This window comes from Heloderma suspectum, chromosome 2 (genome assembly GCF_057233095.1).
Source record: "Heloderma suspectum isolate Gila_16-S chromosome 2, 16-S_ref, whole genome shotgun sequence".
Lineage (NCBI taxonomy): Eukaryota > Metazoa > Chordata > Lepidosauria > Squamata > Helodermatidae > Heloderma > Heloderma suspectum.
In genome coordinates this window covers 221,641,634-221,651,461 of record NC_139459.1, presented here as the reverse complement: position 1 = coordinate 221,651,461, position 9,828 = coordinate 221,641,634, and the positions used below count along the sequence as shown (strand labels likewise).

Genomic DNA, 9,828 nt, shown 5'->3' with positions numbered 1-9,828 from the left:
TCTCATCCAAAATCCCGTGACCCCCTTGGAAAGCTTTCCCTTAATTCAACAGTAAAAGCCTGTTCACAGGACTGCTGCACGCCTTAATAGAACCATAGTTTAGACCACCTCTGCTTACTTTTAGTCATAGAGGCAGGTAGTCACTGAACTCTGCCTGCATCTAATGCTTTACCCCAGGGGTGGGCAAACTCAAGCCCAGGGGCCAAATCTGGCCCTCCAGGATTCCCCAGAAGGCCATACCCCTTCCCCACCCCCCTTTCCCCAACCATCAGTCATTTCCTAAATCCATGCTAAAAGGCTGAAATGTCTCTCCTAAGGCTTAGTTCCTGGTGGTAGGAATTTTAATCTAAAATACACTGGTATATCAGCCCTGCCCACCACTGGAATAGGGGCCCCCTGAGAGCTTCTCTGAAATGGAATTTGGTCCTTGTTTTTGCACCCCTACTTTACACAATTAAAACTGCAGTAACAATCTATTACCACACTCTGATCCATACAGAGTACTGCAAGTCTGCAACTTCCAGTCGGCAGACACATAGAGGGTCTCAGCCTGTGGGCGGTGCTGCTAAAAGTCAGCACAGGATGACTAAGAATTTTGGGTGTCATGGCTTGATAAGAGTGATGTGAATTAATCCTAACTGAATGTCTGTTTATTGATTAACAGCATTTATACCCTGCCCTTCAGGCAAAAAGGCTCCCAGAACCGCTAGGGGCTCCTCCTAGTTTTCATTTCTAGTTACCCACCCCACACAGCTCTTGTGTTTCATACCTAAAGGTGGCTCTCAGAACAGCAGCAGGGCTGAGAATATAAGGGAGCAAACTCCATTAAAAGGTAAGCCCAATGAAATGGCCTCAGGGAAGGGGCTGGGGGTGAGGCATGGAATCAGCAGTGTCAGGGTAAATCTGTCGTCAAACATGCCCGACTTACGAATGAGCAGAGCATTTTGGTTCTTCCTGCTGTCAGCCTCCATTGCTCCCTGAACAGAGAAAGCATTCAGTATGTTGAGGGTGGAAAGGCGGCAAAGAAACCCTGTGAACTGGCCTATTCCTTGCAGCCCTCCATATTCCCCACAGTGCCAGTACATTAAATACCTGAGCACCGCCAGTCCTGAAGCAAGAGAAAAGAATAGGCAGCGTAGAATCGAAACAAATTCTAGCCACTGGAAGGCCAGCAGGCAGCCCCAGAGCCGTTCGACCTCCTTATGAAGAAAGCGGCAAACTCTCCCCTGTGTGTGTATGAGAGAGAGAGTGCCAGAGTGAGGGTGCGTGTATATATATATATATGAATGTGTGTGTGTGAGAGAGAGAGAGTGTGTGTGTGTGTGTGTGTGTGTGTGTGAGAGAGAGAGAGAGAGAGAGAGAGAGAGAGAGAATGAACAATTCTTGGCAGTGTGGATGCATTTCCAAGCATCTTAGTTTATAGTCTACGGGCCCTTGCAGACAACCAGTGAATGCAATGTCCCTAACAGGTTTCAGCATTCATGCCATAAACCTCCAATTCTCTATTTAATGATGAAAAGGTCATCTTTAGAAGGGGTGGGGGGAGAGGGTTTTTTTCGGATGAGGGGAACTGGTTTTATAAAATGCCCTGAATGTATTGCTAGCAAGAAGGCAAATGTATGGATTCAAAAAAGAAAAAAGCTAAAATACAAATTAAAAAGGGGAAAGGTTGGTGAATGGTAGGGTGCTGCTGTACTGGAAAGGGGGTTGTAATGTGTCTGTAAGGGGTAAGCTGAGGCTATCAGAGGGAGAGAAAGCAGCAATCGGGCACCTCTCCATCATGTCTGGATACAGCGCCAGCTGAGAGTCTCCTTCCATCCTGCTACCAATTATCATTGCTGAGGCCACCAGAGGGAGAGCCCTTCCACTGGGCCCATGACCTGCTAAGAATCTAGTGCCTGAATTTGCTTTTTTTCCTCATCCCTCCCAATCCCATTTTCTTTTGTATCATGTTTTGTAGACTGTAAGCCTGTGGGTAGAGACTGTCTTAAGAAATATCTTTGTAAGCTGTCATGGGAGCTTTTTTTGGCTAAAGGGCAGGATAAAAATGCTATAAGTAAATGAGTGCTCCTGTGCTATAGTGGTACAGACAGAACGTGAGCTTTACTTCTACAGTAGTGAAGTAAAACATTTAAGGGTGCAACCCTACGCATGTTTAGATAGGAAAAAAAAAAAGGCCTACAACTCCCAGCATCCCTCCAGCCAGCCATGCTGGCTGTGGCATGCTGGGAATTATAGGACGCTTTTTCTATCTCAACACGCATAGGATAGATAGCACCCTAAGTTGCAAAATGTGTTTGCGGGGAGGAAGAGAGCCATGTCACTGCTAGCAATGGCGCAGGTGCTCTTAAAATGTGGGGCCATGCTTTCTAATTCTAAATATTACTCTGTTCCCATTGATACCGAGTTGGGTGGTGGGGAGGGAGCCGCCATTCATGCCGGTACCGTATCTGTATTTGCAAATGCAAGAATAGATGAAGCACCAGGGACCTTACAGGCAGGAGCCAGGAACAGTGTAAGAGGTCACTGGGTTTCAGTGTCACATGGATCCTGCCAGCTGCCCCAACGCTAGACATCAAAGGATCAACGTTCTTTTTGCTGTTGTAGGGATTCTGAAAAAATTAGTTTAAAAACCCTTCACACATAAAGCCCAAACTTGCCAAGTTATGACTACTGCAAAGTCCACAGCGACTGTGTAAGACAGACAGTTGTCTGGTGACGCTGAGCCATCGAAATATGTTCTTAGGATAAACAGTCTCATCAGATTTCAATTAAGCCAGGGGATGATGCTCACATGCCTGAAGATCACTGGATCTGTTGATGACTTACAGCTGAATGTGTGTACCAATTCACTGCAAGGCATTGTGTTTGAGGACATATGGGTGTTGCCTGTGGCGTTTGAGTCACTAGCGCTCATTCAGCACACGTAAGTTGCCCAGTGACATGCCTGCACGTATGAACCAAGTTCAAAGGGGCGGGGGGAACACCTACATTTTGGATCCTAATCAACAGCATCCACAAATGTAGATAACAGAGGCAATTGTATCACCACAGACTAGAGACCAGGTTTTCCTTCAGGAAAGGAGTCTGGAATACACAGACAAACAACCTACATTCAAGGCTTTGTGTATTCAGAATCTTCATGGCTGCACTGTGCAAAGTGCAGAATCTGATACCAGGCACAAAATGCATCTTCCCAATAATCCTATGCTGACTTCATGTTACAGAAGAAGCAGCTACATGCTAAGCGTTCAGCATATGGCTGCTTCCGGCCCTTAGTGTAAAAGGCTGCTCACCTTTCACCTCATGTGGAAACACAGTATACTGGCCTTACCTTCCCATAACATGCACTTCTGGTGTAAACATAATGAGCAGGAGATGTCTCTACTTTGACCATTAGTTAGAAGTAGCAGGGACTTCTGTTTAATGAGGCAGCCCTCACCTTGACAATTTTCCCAGTTGTTCTTTTTGAAAGGCCCTTATGGCTGCAAAGACAAGCTTGAAAACATGGAGGCAGACTGAAATGCCTTGCAGTGCTCAGTGAAGGTGAAGATTTTGTGCTCTGCACAGATTTCCCAGAATCCACCATGGCATAGTCTGGGATAGAAGTTCAAACCGAGGATCCCTTTGTCTCATGGCAAGGAGGCAAACTCACACGCACTTCCTGGAATCCATCACGTGAAGCAAGGAGAAGAGCAGCAGCGACCCAACGGGAGGCTTATCCAGCTGGACAGCTCTCAGCCATATAAAGGCATGGGCAGCAGCACTTGCCAAACTCTCAAGCAGGCGTGACACCAGATCCCAGGGCTACACCAGCCAGCCAGGGCTGGGTTTTGAGGTCCTATGGAAGCGGATAGCATTTAGTGACAAGAGTTGAAGGTGTCACCAGCTCCATCGTCTAAATCACCGGTTGCTTCACACCTCTCCAGCTTCTCATTGGTTGACATTCTGCAAGGCTATTTTCAGACTTGTTCCCAAAGCACAGCCAAGATGCTAGCTTATTATTTTTCAGCTTCTTTCTCTCCCTCCCTTAGTACATGAGTTACTGAGCAAGTACACAGCCAAGGTTTTCATAACATTATGGCATGCAAGACAGCTTCACAAACAGCAAGGTTTGACGAAGAAGCTTTTCTCCAAAAGAGGAAGCTATTAAGCCAACTGCGCCTATATTCAGGTGTTCCAAATATAATCTCTTATCACCTGCTTGTGCAACACCAACATAACCCACACAGCACTTCCACAGCAGTAGCATGCAAAAAACAACAACCCTGTTTGTATTGGTATTTTATTCTTTTAACTTTGTAATCTGCTCAGAGAAAAATGATTATTGGGTGGATTAAAACACAATAAAAGTAAGTAATTAAATAAAACTCAGTACCACACAGAAAAAGCAGGAAGGGAATAAAAACAAACACGGCAACCATATAGCATTATAAAACTTTTAAAGCACGTCTCAAACCTTCGCGGGAAACCTGACAACAACCCTGTAAGGTAGGTTAGTATCATCATTCCTATCCTGCAGATGGAATGGGACGGGGAGGATTAGATGGAGAGAGAGTAGCTTGCTAAAAGACACCTAGTGAAGTCATGGCAAAAGAGAAGCCTGAACTGGGAATGTCCTTGTTCATAACTGAATCAGTTAGTCACTGTACTGCACTAGCTCTTCGACCGGGCACAAGGCCCATCTTCCCCAAAAGTGCCTGCTACAGCAAGGGGCAATGAATTAAGAAAACTGGCCATTTTGTTGTTGCAAGTTCTAGTTGCAAGCACATTTCTTTTTTAAAGTATAGAGTCAACCCAGATTATGAATTCCAAAGCATACACCATACACTTTTTATACCTTTGTTGCAGTTCATAACATCAGCCAGGTCAAGCTGCATAACATGCCCGATCCTTATCAGTATTGACAATGCCTGCAAGTGTGGCGCCACCAGCAAACTTAATTAAAACACTCCTATTGCCATTACCCAGGTTACTACCCCAAACGATTTCCTAACATGGGTCCCATGACTAACCCTTGAGGAATGCCACTTGCTGCTTATCTGTAACATGAAAGTGCTTTGTTCGCTCTACTAATTCCTTAACCCTTGCACAATACCTGCACAAAATGTCCACTTTTTCAAGAGTAAACAGTAATAGTAGTTTTCCGTGCCTTATTGGGTCCATGGCTTGATGCACTAGGGAGGCAAGGGTTTTTGCTTAACCGATGTGCAAGATGCTGGGCATGAGCTTTGATGTACTGAAATCAGAGGAGACTGGATCAACCCACATTTCTCTCATTAAGAGAAACCAACTGCCATTTTAAAAATGAGATACCAGATTAGGCTGGCAGGACCCGACTTTAATGAGACCATTCTACATTCTATTACCTAGCAATTCACATTTATATAACATCTATTCTCCTTCTTGTCACATTAACAGTTCTCTCACTCTATCTGGTCTCTAGGCCTTGCCTCCCTTTGAAGTTAAACTAACAGGTCTGTGGTTACCTAGGCAACTTATTCCCTCTCTTACATATAGGCACAATAATCACCATTTGGCACTCAACAGGTTCCATGTCAATCACGTAACTAAGTCTTCTATTCCACATATCAGCGCCTTTGACACTCCAAGAATCTGAGCTAACAGGATGCCATCCTTAACACATTTAACTGGAAATAAGTCTCACTGAAATCAGTGAGACTTAACAGCCTGATATTTTTGCGTAACCGCAATTAGAGAGTTTCCAGTTTAGGGAAGGATCCAATGGTGCGCTAGCACCATTGACGTTGTGCTAGCAGAAACTCATGTTAACACAAGTTCCCCAAGATACCCACTACACTAGCACTTTTCTAGGTAAACAAACCCAATAATAGCAATTAAAAACAAAACAGTAAGGACGGGAGAAAGCCAGCAGGGGTGTGGGGGCTATCCAATGTATTACACTGAGTGTCACATGTATTAACTATCTGCCAGCTGGATAGAAGTCATGGGTGTGCGTTCAGCCTACTGAGCTTCTGGCTCTCAGAGAACAAGTTTGTTTCCTCGAAGCCAAGGTTGCTGACCTGGAGAAGCCAAGATCATACTCCCGTTTTAACAAATCTATGGTGCAACCACACTTAGAATACTTCACACAGTTCTGGTCACCACACCTAAAAAAGGTAGAGTTGGAAAAAGTGCAGAAAAGGGCAACTGGAATGATCAAGGGGCTGGAGCGACTCACCTATGAGGAAAGGTTACAAACAGCTGGGATTGTTTAGCTCAGAAAAGAGGCGAGTAAGGGGGGACATGACAGAGGTGTACAAAATCATGCATGGTGTGGAGAAAGTGGATAGGGAGACATTCTTCTCTCTCTCCCATGATACTAGAACCAGAGGTCACCCCATGAAGCTGATTGGTGGGAGATTCAGGACAGATAAAAAGCATTACTTCTTCAGGCAGTGCATAGTTAAACCATGGAATTCACTTCCACAAGATGTAGTGATGGCCACTAATTTGGATGGCTTTAAAAGAGGATTAGACAAATTCATGGAGGATAAGGCTATCGATGGCTCCTAGTCCTGATGGCTATATGCTACCTCCAGTATCAGAGGCAGTATGCCTATGTACACCAGTTGCCAGGGAACGTGGGCAGCAGGGTGCTGTTGCACTCACGTCCTGCTTGTGGGTTTCCCATGGGCAGATAGTTGGCCACTGTATGAAGAGAATGCTGGACTAGATGGACCCTTGGCCTGATCCAGCATGATTCTTCTTACGTTCTTAGCATTATTGGCATTGTGCAAGTGTTAAGTTTCCGCTCGCACAACATCAATAGTTGTAGCGATACGACATCACTGGATCCTTCCCCCAATCTCCAATAAGCCTCTCTCCAAAATAGTCAGTCCATGGCCAATATTATCATGACTAGGGGCACTGGATATTTATGCTATACCTAGTTTCTCTCTCATTCAATCACAGCAAGAGAAGCACACAAAAGGATGTGGCGGAATCATTTAAATGCAGTAAATTCAGGGAGCCATACATCCTATGTACTAATAGTGAGCTCATTCCCCAAGTACAGATCCTTATGTAGCCAAACGGAACCATCCATGTTCGAGGGAGGTATCAGCAGGCTTGGGGAAGCCCTGAAGTTTGCAGCAGTACAAAACATTGTTAGGAAAAAAACCCTAAGTGGGGGTGGCACCCAAAAACAGCCCAACGAGGATTGAGAATGTTCAATAGCCACAGAATGCAGAGTGTCTTCGCGGGAGAGGTCGATGGAAAACCAGGATCAGAACAGAGAATGGAATGGAGTAATCTGGAAAAGGGTATGGCTGGCAGGCATCGTGAAGCGGAACACTCCACACTACGTTTTGTTGCGGGTCCCACATGTTTACAATGTTCTACTATGTTTATGAAGCATCATGTGTAGTACATAATTCCTAATGCTATTATACCTTTTGTTTTTAAAGATCTAATGTTCACTTTTTTGCAGCATAAAACTTAATGCCTGAAGCTTTCCAGCCCCTGTCCAGAGTTAAACAAAGCACCCTGATGAGCAGCAAAAGACAGAAGCCAAACTTCCTAGAATGCAACAGCAGACTCCATTCCCCTGTTGAAACAATTTTCCCCACAGCTGCCAAGTTGGTCATTGCTGCTTTCAGGAAGTAGTAAGTGGTGCATCAACAGCAGCTGCCTGGAGTTAAACCTTGTTTACATGCAATGCTTCACTGTAATTTCTCAACAGCCTCCTGAACATGGAGACAGAGGGGTGGGTGCTTCCTTGGAAGCAATGCGATAACCAGTGGTCAAAAGCACTCACCCTTTAGAGGTCAATCTAATCTACTAGCTGAATAATGGGAACCACTGCATGGAAGTGTTAATGCCTCTAAAATTATAGCTGTCATGAGTTGTACATGGGATCCAATCTTCCCCTCATATCACAATTTATGCACTCAAGTTATTTAAGCCAGTGATGCGCAAGTTTACTTTCACACAGTTCGTTCCAATTTCAAGATTTGGGTCCTTGCAAAATTCAAGGAAGTTCAAAATGGGATGTGACCGGGAGCTTTCTGCACTCATGCAGGGTCCTCTGCACAATTTAGAACGCTGCATGATCGGGGTTCTAAAAAGGGATGTGGGGAGGAGCCCATACAGCAGCCTCCCCACTGCAAACCTTCTGCTCCAACACATGGTGGGTGGCAGGCTGGGCAACGGGAACATTAGAGAGGGGGTAAGGCCGGCCAGCACATCTCCACTTCCTCCTCGTACAATTCAAATTGCACGAGGGATAGAACGAGATAGCAATTGTTAAAAGGCCCCACTCTTTCCCCAACCACCAATCATTTGGTGGTTTCCTGGCTTTTGCAGTCCCCCCCCCCCCCAATTCTAAAAGGTTGAAATTCCTCTCATAAGGCTTAGTTACAGCAGTAAGAGTGTTAAGCGAAAATAAGCTGGTGTTATGGTCCTACCTTTTTGCCTTCAACCCCAGCCACCACTGGAACGTGCCCCCTCCGGAACTTCTCTGAAATTGAATTTGGCCCCCAGCCTGAAAGAGGTTCAACACCCATTTTAAGGCCTAGAAACAGGAGGAAAAAACTCTCTGTGGCAGCAAAAGAGGACACAAGACACCAAAGACCCTTCAGCAATTGGTTTGTCCAAACTTCTTAAAGCACCTGTAAGGTTCAGGTCAGTCTTCCACCCAGAATTCCACTGCCTTCCCAAGTGTGCTGTTGTCTCAGCCAGCTCATTTGCTGGGCCTCAGATGAAGTGAGTCCCAGAAAATTAGAAACAAATTAGCTTGGATAAGAATGTGTGATCATGAATATAAGAGGAGTAGGTGGTGAATCTCACACTTAAGCACCTAAAGTCATTTCAACCAAGAGCTCGGTTATTGCCAGCATCAAGCATTACATATGTGAAGTTGAGTTTTTCACCCTGAGGTAAGAACCCCTGCTTACATGAAGAAATAAACACTTACTAGAAACATAAAGCTCCTTTTTAAACTATGGACAAGGCACTGACCTGGTTTGCACTTAACAAGCCACCGTAGGTTAATTTACCTATGGAGGTAGTTGTCATACTCTGGCCACCATTTTTAAAATGCAAGCCACAGTAGAGGCACACTGCAGCTTGTCATGTCATGAGAACTCAGCCAGGGTATGTTGTCAGAATGGTTAACAAACCACCCGCAACCCACAAGCTGAATTGTAGGTGGTTTGTTAACCACACTAACAACCCACTCTGGCTGGGTTCACGTGACATAACAGGGTGCAGTGTGGCCCCCCGCTGCACCTTGCATTTTAAAATTGGCAGCCAGCGCACAATGACAAGCTCCACCAGTAAATTAGCCCACAGTGGCTTGCTGCTGTTTGAACTGGCCCATGGTATGCCTCTATAGCAAGCTTGGGGAACCTGTGGCCACCCAAATGTTTTTGGCCTACAAACTCCCATCGTCCCCAACCATGGCTCATGCTGACCAGGACTGATGGGAGTTGGGAGTCCAAAAACCATCTGGAGGAGCACGGGATACCTAGCCCTACTCTGCAGACAGGCAACCTGCCCACCAGAGATAACCATCTTGGTTTTGTTTACATGATTCTAGGGTGAAAAGCTTGGACCAACAGCCACTGGTCCTGCCAAGGCTGGTTGACTTGGGTCATTTTAGTCTGTAGGATTCATCTTCCTAATGTACAGATGTGGGAATTTAAAGCATTGGTCTTCAACAGGTGGGTCAGGACCCACTACTGCAGGGGTTGGGAACCTGTGGCCCTCCAGATGTTGTTGGACTACAGCTCCCATCATCCCTGACAATTGGCCACGTGGGCTTGGGTTGATTGGAGTTGGAGGGGTACAAGTCTCCCACCCCTG

The 9,828-nt window shown here is 45.6% G+C and overlaps 1 long non-coding RNA gene across 1 annotated transcript; it reads left to right on the top strand.

Annotated features, from left to right (window-relative positions):
- The first annotated feature begins 746 nt into the window (after positions 1-746).
- On the top strand, positions 747-9,452 carry LOC146354101 (uncharacterized). Its single transcript, XR_014788303.1, has 2 exons — positions 747-832; positions 7,454-9,452. It is a non-coding gene; the product is annotated as an uncharacterized LOC146354101 (long non-coding RNA).
- The last annotated feature ends 376 nt before the right edge of the window (positions 9,453-9,828 follow it).